The sequence below is a fragment of the Heloderma suspectum genome, chromosome 10 (genome assembly GCF_057233095.1).
Source record: "Heloderma suspectum isolate Gila_16-S chromosome 10, 16-S_ref, whole genome shotgun sequence".
NCBI lineage: Eukaryota > Metazoa > Chordata > Lepidosauria > Squamata > Helodermatidae > Heloderma > Heloderma suspectum.
The window spans coordinates 37200178-37212324 of record NC_139467.1 but is presented as its reverse complement, the minus strand read 5'-3'; positions in this window follow the sequence as shown (position 1 = coordinate 37212324).

The window sequence follows — 12147 nt, the reverse complement described above, 5'->3', positions numbered from 1 at the left end:
AGACAGCTGGTCCAAGGATACCTCCTGTGTGCGTCCATGGCTGAACTGGGGGCTTAGCTCACCGCTCACTTTCTTAACCATCACGCCATGCCAGCTTTGGCACATATAGAAATATGAAAGTGCTGTGCAAGATGGTCTGAGGTTTCCTGAGCTCCCGTTTTTCTCTGTTCAGAAGCAACTTATGGTCACAAATGTGGCAATGCTTTGAGTAACCAGTATTTCAGATGTCGGTGTTTTGTAGCCTGGACTTCGCAGGGACCAGCAAATAAAGTGGAAAAAATCCTTTCCTTTGTCGATCTTCTCCATTATTGACAGGAATGGACACAGCCAGTCATTACCACAGACAGTCATTTGGCTTCTGCTTGCACCACGAAGCCCCATTGGAAAGGCTGAAAAAGGCCCATTGGAGTTTCACAACTGAAAAACAACCACCAAGAAGTTATTTCATCAAGGATAAAAAACTTGCTTGACTTTATTGCTGGCTACAGATGCTTGGAGAAACCCTAGCAAAAACTTCTATTATGTTCCAGATTTTTGGAAGTGCCTTCTGGATCACCTGTGTGATGGCACCTGTCTTACTTCTTTCAAATCCTCCTTCAAAACTCACCTTTTCCACAAGGCCCTTGGCGTAGCCCTCTAACTCCCATGCCCTGCTCACACTTAACCCAAGCCACATTGGACAAATTCAAGGAGGTGAAGGTTATCAATGGCTACTAGTCCAGATGGCTTTGCTACCTCCAGTATCAGAGGCAGTATGTACACTAGTTACTAGGGAACATGGGCGGGAGGGTGCTGCTGCATTCATTTCCTTCTTGTGGGTTTCCCGTGGGCAGCTGGTTGGCCACTGTGTGAACTAGATGGACCCTTGGTCTGATTCAGCAGGGCTCTTCTTATGTTCTCATCAAGTCCAGCATCCTGTTTTATATTCAACAGGAGTAATCAGTTGCCTTTGGGATTTCCACAAGCAAGGCACAAAGGCAATAGCTCTCTTGCTCCCAAGCAACTGGAATTTATTTATTTGTACTCATGTCCTGCTTGTGGGCTTCCCCTGGGCAGTTGGTTGGCCACCGTGTGAACAGAATGCCAGACTAGATGGATCCTTGGTCTGATCTAGCAGGGCTCTAATTCTCTAAGCCAGAGAAAAATGTGGGAGTTTGCAAAGCTTGCCTCTTCTCTGTGGCTTCTGGAGCTCATATCTTGGCTAGAGTCCAGTGTGCTTTTGTTGGTATCTCTACTGACAAGCTAGCTTTCCACAGGTAAGGAGTCTTTGCTGTGGAGGAACATTCAACCACACACTCTGACAGACTCCATTCTGAAATGGTACAATACAATTCCACTTTTTGTGAGCACGTGCTTTCTCTGAATGTGTACATTAGCCTGTAGAGAAGGAGTGGGAAACTGTCGCCCTCCAGATGCTGTTGGATTACAGTTCCCATCACCCCTGACCATTGGCCATATTGGCTGAGGCTGATGAGAGCTGAAGTCCAGCAACATCTGGAGGACCACAGGTTGAGGTTCCCCATGCTTACTTAAGAGATTGTGAAGGAATGTAGGAAAGAATTTGTTTTCTGTACATTGCATAGTCTAATGGCACATGATCCACCAATCTTGCTGAAGCTAAGCAAGTCTGGGTCAGGCCAGTCCCTGGATGAGAGGCTGTCTAATGATCCAGCATATGCCACTTTGAACTCAACTAATGTAAGAAAGACAGGATGTAATAACTAATAATACATATATTAGGCCAAGCAACAAAGGAAGAGTACAGGCAGGTAGCACAGAATTGCAGGGATGGTATCAGGAAGGCTAAAGCTGAGAATGAGCTGAGGTTAGCGAGGGATGCTAAAAGGAACAAAAAGGCTTTCTTCAGCTACGTGCATAGTAAAAGACAGAGGAAAGAAATGGTGGTTCAGCTAATAAATAAGGATGGCAAAATGATATCAGAGGACAAAGAAAAGGCAGAGATGCTCAATTCCTATTTTAGCTCAGTCTTCTCCCAAAAGAGGGTCTATGACCCCCTGGCAAAGGCAAAGTACAGGCTGAAAGAGCAGGATTGCAGCTTGAGATCGATAGGGATATGGTCAAGGAACACCTAATTACTTTGAATGAGTTCAAATCTCCAGGGCCAGACGAACTGCAACCTAGAGTAATAAAGGAACTGGCAGAAGAACTCTCAGAACCACTGTCTATTCTTTTTGAGAAATCATGGACGGGAGAAGTGCCAGATGACTGGAGGAGAGCTAATGTTGTCCCTACCTTCAAAAAGGGTAAAAAGGAGGAACCTGGGAACTACAGACCAGTCAGTCTGACATCAATCCCTGGGAAAATTCTGGAGCAGATGATAAAGCAATCCATCCGGAAGCACCTTGACAACAATGCAGTGATTACTCGAAGCCAACATGGATTTGTCAAGAACAAATCCTGCCAGATGAATTTGATCTCATTTTTTGATCAAGTAACCTGCCTTGTGGACTGTGGGAATGCTGTAGACATCATATACCTCGACTTCAGCAAAGCTTTCGACAAAGTGCCCCATGATCTCCTGATGAGCAAACTAGCTCAAAGTGGGCTAGATGAAACAATGATCCGGTGGATCCACAGTTGGCTACAGAATCGGACTCAAAGAGTGCTTATCAGTGGGATCTTCTCAAACTGGGGAGAAGCAACGAGCGGGGTACCACAGGGCTCAGTCCTGGGGCTCAGTGCTCTTCAACATTTTTATTAATGACTTGGAGGAGGAGGTGCAGGGAATGCTGATCAGATTTGCAGATGACACAAAATTGGGCGGGATAGCTAATACTTTGGAAGACAGAAACAAAATTCAAAGTGATCTGGGTAGACTGGAGCGCTGGGCAGAAAACAGAATGACATTTAATAGGGATACATGCAAAGTTCTGCACCTAGGAAAAAGAAACCAAATGCACAGTTACAAGATGGGGGAGACATGGCTCAACAACACTACAAGCGAGAAGGATCTTGGAATTGTTGTAGATCACAGGCTGAATATGAGCCAACAATATGATGTGGCTGCAAAAAAGGCAAATGCTTTTTTGGGCTGCATTAATAGAAGCATAGCTTCCAAATCCCGGGAAGTACTAGTTCCCCTCTACTCAGCACTGGTTAGGCCTCATCTGAAGTACCATGTCCAGTTCTGGGCACCACATTTTAAGAAGGATGCAGACAAACTGGAGAGGGTTCAGAGGAGGGCAACAAAGATGATCAGGGGACTGGAAACAAAGCCCTATGAAGAGAGAGAGACTGAAAGAACTGGGCATGTTTAGCCTTGACAAGAGAAGACCGAGGGGAGATATGATAGCTCTCTTCAAGTACTTGGAAGGTTGTCACAGAGAGGATGGCCAGCATTTCTTCTCCATCATCCCAGAGTGCAGGACACGGAATAATGGGCTCAAGTGACAAGAAGCCAGATTCCAGCTGAACATCGGGAAAAACTTCCCGACTGTTAGAGCAATACGACAATGGAATTACATTAGACAATGGACTACAACTAGTCCATTACTAGTTGTACAATGTACAACACTACAATTAGACAATGGACTAGGGAGGTGGTGGGCTCTCCCACACTGGAGACATTCAAGATGAGGCTGGACAGCCATCTGTCAGGGATGCTCTGACTTAGATTCCTGCATTGAGCAGGGGGTTGGACTTGATGGCCTTGTAGACCCCTTCCAACACTACTATTCTATGATTCTATGATTCTACACTGGGCTCACCAACCCTACTAAAAGAATTACCTTTTTCCCACTTCCCTTCCCACTCCTCTTTCCTTGGGTGTCAAAGATGTCAGAGATACCTGCAGCAGAACCAAGAGAATTCAGATTTTCATGGATCCAACCCGTGGATTCGGCAGCAGACTGGCTTTTCCCCTTTCAGGTGGATTCTGCAGACCTGTGGACCAGTTTTCTAACTTTCCCGAATTCTGCATAAATGTCCTCATAGAAAAATATGCAACCCCCTCCCCCTGGCCAAAAATGTGCATTCCCCCTGTAGGCCCAAGGATAAAATGGAGAGGAGGAGGATAATGTAAACCGCCTTGGGTTCCTTGCAAGAGGAAAAAAGGCGGGGTATAAATGCAATAAATAAATAAATATTTGGGGGGAATTTGCACATTTTCACACATGTGAATTTGCACAAATGTGCATTCCGTTGATGGACGGATGATGGAATGAAAGGCACCTGACAATTCACGGAACACAGAACGGATTTTACCCAGTCCCTACATCCCTACTTGTGTGTCATGTATTTTTAGAGTGTAAGCCTGCAGACATGGGTTAATTAATTATATATAAGCTGTTCTGAGAGCCTTTTTGGCTGAGGAACAACATAAAAATACTTCACATAAATAATCTTGAAAGGAGCAGCCCCAGGTTTCACTGGGGCCTATTCTCAAAGCATATTTCCTGGGACAAATAAAGATGTGTTTGGTGTGGAGGTGCTCTTTCTACACCAGTGCAACATTGCAGTTGACCCCCATGTGACTTCAACCATTGCTACCAAGGCACATGGCATAATTTCCAAGCTTATTTGAGTCACAGCACCTCCTATTTAAAAACACAGAGAGAGAGAGCTGAATGCCCGTTGATTTCTCACCACCCACAACGTACCAAGGAACAAATAACTCCATTACAGAGAGCTGGTTTCAAAGCCCATTGAAAAGATCGCTGCTTTCTGGAATTTCTGTTGTTGGTAGCTAGCTACAGTAGCTTTGCAGATAAAAATCATAAAACTAACACATCCGATTACAACGGAAATCCCTGAATTGAAACACTTGTTCTTGTACGGGAGGAGTTGGTAGGGGAAGGAGGAGGGAGAGGGCACCACCAGCAGCTAGTTTTGCTGACCTGGGCTTAGTTCCAGTTGGGTTGTCAGCTCTTTAACTTTCTTTTTTTAAAAAAACAAAACACGTTTTAAGGAAAATATGACAAGTACTATAAGCACTCACTAGGCTGTAGCCACAGTTAATTATATATTCTGTCATTCTCTGCAAGCATGGGGTGGGGGAACACAGAAAGTAATATTGGGTGCAGAATTTAGATTCCTGATGCTTTCAAGTTTCTAGGCCTTATGGTTTGACTGCATATTGGGGAAATCTCAGAGAGCAGAGCACTGAATAACTATGATTTCCCAGTAGTCTTGGGCAGGGTCTCAGTGCTGTGCCTTGCCACTTCGTATGACAAGCAGAAACATGTTGATTCATGCATAATATACATACAAATTTAGCTTAATTTGCATTACTTATAAAGTCACAGAATTCAGGTTTTTGGGAACTCGCGTTGGGTTACCTTGATGCACAATGTTTGTTTTATTTCATTATATGTAATATATTTTAGGAGAATGCATAGCTGTAATATCTTGTGCTAAAGAAGAAGCTCCAGCACTGCATTATATCCAGACTCCTTTTATTTAGGGAGATAGAAAACGATGAGTCTATATTGACTGGACTTCCCTAACTTGTTGCCTTCCAGGTGTGTTGGACTACAACTCCCAGCATCCCAGAGAGCCATGTTGGCTGGGGTGCTGGGGGTTGTAGTCCAGCACAACTGGAGGGCACCAGGCTGGGGAAGGCAGAAGCAGATGTCTGTAGATTTAGCAAGAAAAATGCCCTTAGCTCAAATTGCCAGAGTGAATCAACTGATGACAAGAATGTGATCTAGAGCAGCCTTTCCCAACCTGGTGCCCGCCAGATGTGGCTAGAGACAATGGAGTTGAATCCAGCCAGTGGCGTTACTAGGCATAGGCTCCACGGGGCCTGACCCCCGAATCTATTTCTGACTGCCCTGGAACTATTTGACAGAGCTTTGAGTGTCCGTTGGAATCAATGGAAGTTTTTTTTCTCAGCCTAATTGCCAAGCAGGGGCAATTTTCAACAGGGCTAACTGGGGAGTAAAGGGCTAACTCTCCCCTTCCTACATGCTGCAATACCCCCCCCCACACACACACACACAAATTTGTCCCCTGCATGGCAATTAAACTTGGGGGGAGAGACTTTTTCCATTGCTTTGGGATAATCTGAGTCTGCACATTAATTGAAGAACTCATTGTATTTGAGACAATTTCAATGAGAAATTAATTAGCTGGCTTTGCCTATTTTGAAATTTAAATGAATTCTAGTTATTATTTCTAAATTTGCATATATAAACTAAATTAGCATATCCAATTTTTAATGCAGATTTGTGCCCTGTGGGCCTGGGCCCCAAATATTTTAAGTGGTCAGCAATGCCCCTGAGTCCAACACATCTGTAGGGAAACAGCTTGGGGAAAGCTGATATAGACAATAGGAAAGAGAGCAATTAGCCTACAAACTGGTTCCCATAACAAAACATATCCTCTACCTTGGGTTATGTGGCCCGAGTCACTTGCAGAATTAGAACAAACAAACTTGTTTCACTTTAATTTCCAAAGGAATTCACAGAGCCACTGATGCTCCCTGCACCCCACCACTGCAGTTCAGGCCCCACATGCCCCCTGCCCCCAGGCCACGGCTGCTGCTGGTCCAATACTCTGGACCAACACTTTTTGCTGCCTGAGGCCGAGCAGCAAATGGCTCCCCCACTGCCAAGATCCATAGGAACCAAGGACAGCCAAGTTATTTTGGCACCTGTGGCAAAAAATAATAATTAAAAATCCACAAATCCTCTCCAACTTCCTGACAATCAAAATCCAACGTAATCCATGAGATGTGCAATGGAGGAGTTCCAGTTCTGTCCAGAAGAAGGCACTGTTGTGTACACTGTCCTCAAATGAAATCTTCATGAACTATGGAATCCCTCTCCTTCCAAAATATATACCAATTCAATCAATTAATCCAGGCTCCATTATTCATTTATTTAAAAGATGCATATACTGCCCTTCAGCAGAATTTCCAGGGCAGTTTGCAAAAATAGGCCAATACATAATTAAAATTTAAGAAAGAACATGTTAAAGAACACGTTAAAAGAGGGTGGAAAAACATTGTAAAGCCCTGGAGAATAAAAAAGTGTCTTTGCCTGGTGCCAATGGATAACAAAGCTGGCGTCAAGCAAACCTCCTTGGGGAGGGAATTCCACAAATGGAGAGTCACCACCAAGAAGGCTTTCTCTCTCTGATCACCAACTGCCTTATCCTGGATGTTGGGGACCCCTAGAAGAGAGCTCAAAGTTTACCTCAATAAATCAATTAGTATGGGGGCAGGTACCTGGATCCTAAGCTCTTCAGAGCTTCACAAAGCACAAGCAGTGATAATGATGATGATGTAATAATAACGGATGTAACATTCCAATGGCCCAAATCATGGTTTGGAGCAAGGGTCTCCAATCGTTTTGGCTTGGTGGGCATATTTGTAATTTTGAGCAAGTGCCCTGGGCACTCTCAGAAAATAGATGCCATGAGGGGCTTGCTCATTCATAAAATGGTCGGTCACAATACACACATTTCCCAGGAAGCAAACTGGTGAGACTAAAAGAAAAGTAACTGGCTTAACAACCTGATGTACGAGGCAGAGGCAGGGTCTGAGCTCCAAACACAAAACCACTCTTTTGAACTCAAATAAAGTGCTGGGGGGCAGCTCTTTGCTTTGCAGCATGGCAGCCTCTCAGTAAAAAACAAATAAAATTAAGATCGGAAGGGGCAGGGAGCCTGGTGGACACCAAGAGAGGTGTCTGTGGACACACTGGTGCCCACAGGCACCATGCTCGAGACCCCAGAGGACTGGGAAACTGCCATGGCCTTTGTGTTGTTTGTGCTCTCTGTGGTTGTCAGGATCCTATCTGAGCTGGAGCCTGGAGAGACCTCTCCAGAAGAAAAGCACTGGGACTCCGCTGAAATGCTCACTCCCACCGAAGACCTGGACGAATATGCAGCAGACCCACTAACCCCTCCGGCCCTATCTTGAGCCCTGCCTCAGTTCCTGAATCTTCTGCTTCGTCCCCCAAGTAAAGAGTGCAAAAGTGGCACAGTAGACCTGGTGGGAAACTAAGCATTGCTGGAGGAATACCCATCTAGTTTCCAGAAGGCTCAGGAGGACAGAGCTACTCAGAAGAAAGGTTCTATCAGGAGGAGGAGAAAGACCCGACTGCGAGCAATGAACCAGCAGACAAGTAGGAAGCTTATCCAAGTAAAAGGTAAAGGTGTCCCCAACCAGTCGTGTCCGACTCTAGGGTGCGGTGCTCATCCCCATTTCTAAGCCGAAGAGCCAGCACTGTCCGAAGACGCTTCCGCGGTCATGTGGCCGGCATGACTGAACACCGAGGTGCACGGAACGCTGTTGTTGCCTTTCCCGCCGAGGCGGTGCCTATTTATCTACTTGCAATTTCTTGCTTTCGAACTGCTAGGTTGGCAAGAGCTGGGACTGAAGACGGGAGCTCACTCCGTCACGCAGCACTCGGGTCTCGAACTGCTGTCCTGCCGACCTTCCAGTCTGCAGTTCAGCATCTTAACCACTAAGCCATCTAGTTTCCAGAAGGCTCAGGAGGACAGAGCTACTCAGAAGAAAGGTTCTATCAGGAGGAGGAGAAAGACCCGACTGCGAGCAATGAACCAGCAGACAAGTAGGAAGCTTATCCAAGTACTGATTCATAAATTCATAGAATCGTAGGGTTGGGAGGGGCCTACAAGACCATCGAGTCCAACCCCCTGCTCAGTGCAGGAAGCCTGATTCCCAGGCAGTCCCCCATCCAAGTACTAACCAGGGCTGACCCTGCTTAGCTTCCGAGATCAGACGAGATCAGGCACTTGTTAGCGGAGGAGTTGACCTGATAGTATATACAGCCTCCAGTCTATTCTGACTCTTTGCTAGATCCACAACTCCCTTTGAGCTCTTGATCCATCCTGACTCCAGCTCCTAAATAAAAAGACAGATAGACAGACAGAAAGGGACCCTTCCCTTCTGCTGCCTGGTAAAGTTACAGGGTGGGGCGGGGTGGCACCAGGGTGGCACAGAGTGGAGTGAAGTTGTCAGTGTCAGCTCTGAATGTATTTAACTTTTTGGAACAATTTTTAAAAAGACAAATCTTATATTGCTCTTCAGTGCCATCCAAACTTGCAGGGCCTTCAAAACTGCATTACCCTGAAAAACATTAAACCAGTTCTGCTCATGGGGATCTTATTTTTCTTCCCCAGTGGAGCTCCCTGGAAAATAACTCCATAAAATGAAACACCAGCTGTTCAGAATATAGTAAAAATTTTATTTATTTTTCCTTGCAACTAATTTATTACCCAAGACTTCTACAGAGCTGGGTTTGTGTGGCGCATGAACCCTGCTTTTTTGCGTGTGTGTTCTTGCACCCTTGTTCACATAGCATTGCCTTTAGAACAGTCTTAAAATAGCCCAATCGTTCTATTTTGTGGTCATCTGGACACGTTTGTGGGTTAACCCTCCCCCAAAATCTGTAGCAAGCCATTTTAAATGTATTTGTAGAATTATAGAGTTGGAAGGGACCTGGAAGTCATCTAGTCCAACTTCTTGCTCAGTTCAGGATCTTCAGTGCAGGATGCAACCACAGCCTCTCTGACAGATGGCTGTCCAGCCTCTGCTTAAACACTTCCAGAAAAGGAGAGCCCACCATCTCCTGAAACGGTCTGTTCTACTCTCAAACAGTTCTTTCTGTTAACAGAACAAGCAATGTGGTGTAGTAGTTAGAGTGTTGGACTGGGACTCGGGATATCCATGTACTAGTCCTCACTCAGCCATGAAGCTTACTGGGTGACTTGGGCCAGTCACAGACTCTCAGCCTAGCCTACCTCACAGGGTTGTTGTAAGGATAAAATGGAAGACCATGTAAGCCACCTTGGGTTCCTTGCAAGAGGAAAAACAGATGGGATATAAATGTAATAATAAATATAAATAAATAAATAAAAACAAGTTTCTCTCAATATTCATTTTATTCTCCCCTTCCTCCAAGGATGCTGGCTGGAGGATGCTGTGAGTTGTAGGACTTTTTTCTGTCTAAACATGCGTAGAATTGCACCTTTTCTGTCTAAACATGCATAGAATTGTGCCTTTAAGCCTCTTTATCTTCACAGCAACCTTATGAGGTAAGTTAGGCTAAGAGGCAGTGATTGGCCTATGCCCACTGCTAAGCTTAATGCCTAATCAGGAATTTGAACTCAGCACCTAGCCCTTTCCAAATCCAACATTCTGTCGAGAACGTCACAGTGCTACAAAGTCAAATTCGTTCCATTTGAAAAATACTTGGACTTGTATCTCTAGCTGCTGTAGTTGGTTCAGTAGAGTTATGTTGGCATTAACACATCTTGATGGATTCGCTGCAACACAATGGATGTTCTGAGCCTCCTGTACCAGTCTGAAGGTAAATATAAGATCAGGTGATGCAGTCACAGGGTGCTTCCAGACAGACACTATTCCTAGTGCCAGCAATAAAAAATTGTGCACCTATTCCATCTTCTCCCCCTTACCAGATTTTCTGTGGCAAGAAGAAAAATGGAAGAAGTGGTGGGAAAACACAGGAGGATCGCAAATGGTAGACGATTTCATGTCGACCCCCTGTAAAATTCCATAAATGCAACAGGGTGATTGCTTCCTCTGGAAACACTCACAATCTTGGTGTCTGCCAGTGGTGCCATGGGAATTTTTTAAGTGCAGGCACCCAGCATGACAGTCCCTATAGCTACACCCTCAAGGGCAGTCTGGAAATTCAAGCAGCTGTGTTGATCTGTATCAACAAACCAGTTCTAGCACTTTTCATCTCCACCAGGAGCAAGTCTTTTGTAAAGCTAACCTTCATTGCCCATTCAAGACCAAGCCACCCCCAAATACTTTGCATTGCAAACTATTTTGTTGCTGGGAAATTTTCCCTCAGGTACTGTGGGGATTGCAGCAAAGGAACAGTGGCAGATGATTAGCAGGGACAATAACATCAAAAAGTCCCAGTGCTTCCACCCTATGAGCCTTTGCTCCGCTACAACCCTGCGCATAGTCAAAGGTGCAGACCTATTTGCATCCTTGGTTACTTACAGCACCCATTAAGCTTCCTGCTATGTCAGGCAGGCCCATTGATGTAACCACCGAGGGACGTGGTTTAAATTGGCACAGAGAAAGTTGGCAGCTTTTTACCAGCCCTGTTCCTGTGATTTTTAAGCAACTTGGCACACACAAATATAAGCCTTGAAGCTTTCCCCACCAGTTTTCTTTTTCCATGCCATCAAAAAAGGTTCACCTGTGGTCAGACTGCTGTTAAAGTCACTAGAGCAGGGCAAGTAAAAAGCTGACAACCCTGCAGGACACTTCTTGCTCCTCACCTCTTTAATGTCTAATGTCGAAAGTCCTTGGAGGTTCTATTCATCTGAATTATTTTGAGTTTAGCCCCTAAAAGCGTTACTTAACTCTTCTTCTTTTCTGCTATCTGTACCCTATACAGAAAAGGAACTGCTCTTGCTCTGGAACAGTTGCAGATATTCCAGCAATTCACACAACCAACTGAACACCCCTAGTGTTGGGAAAGACTGAATGCGTCTGCCTAATCTGGTCCATGGCAGCTGGGGCACATGATGGCTTGCAGAGCCGGCCCTAGGATAAATATAGGATAAACTCCCTAGGTGAGGAATGCCTTTGGTGATTGCCCCCCCCCCCCTGCAGGTAGTCAGTTTTGCAGAGCCACCCAGAGGATTTATGGGGCCCGGTGCAGGTGTGATGTCCATCAAGAATGACATTGCTCAAAAACCTGATCTCTCAGCCACTGCGCTACAGTTTGCACAAGCCAAAGTTCAGAAAACCGCATTCTGAGCAGTGGCAATGCACTATGCAACACTGCGGAACTATCACAGGTTTTACTTAACAATATTTTTTGTTTTGTAGCAGTTCCTATTTTGGAAGGCATTCTTTATTTTAGAATATCCATTATTTTTACCTTTAAAATAATAAAGAAACGTTATAAATAAGAAAGGTATCCAGCTGACCTCTTACAGCTTTATTTTATTATTATTTATAATAATAGTGTGTACAGTATTTGAAGTGCTCAGTGCTCGGTAACGTTGCCTCAAAGTAAAGCTATGTTCCACTGATTTTAACCTAGCATAAATGACATTAAAGTGGAAATTGAAAAAGTAACATATTTTCAAGCTAACTGAAGGAAGATCATTTTTGTAGTTAGTACCCAAACTACCTGTAGAACTTTGAAAGAAGGGGTACAGACGCTA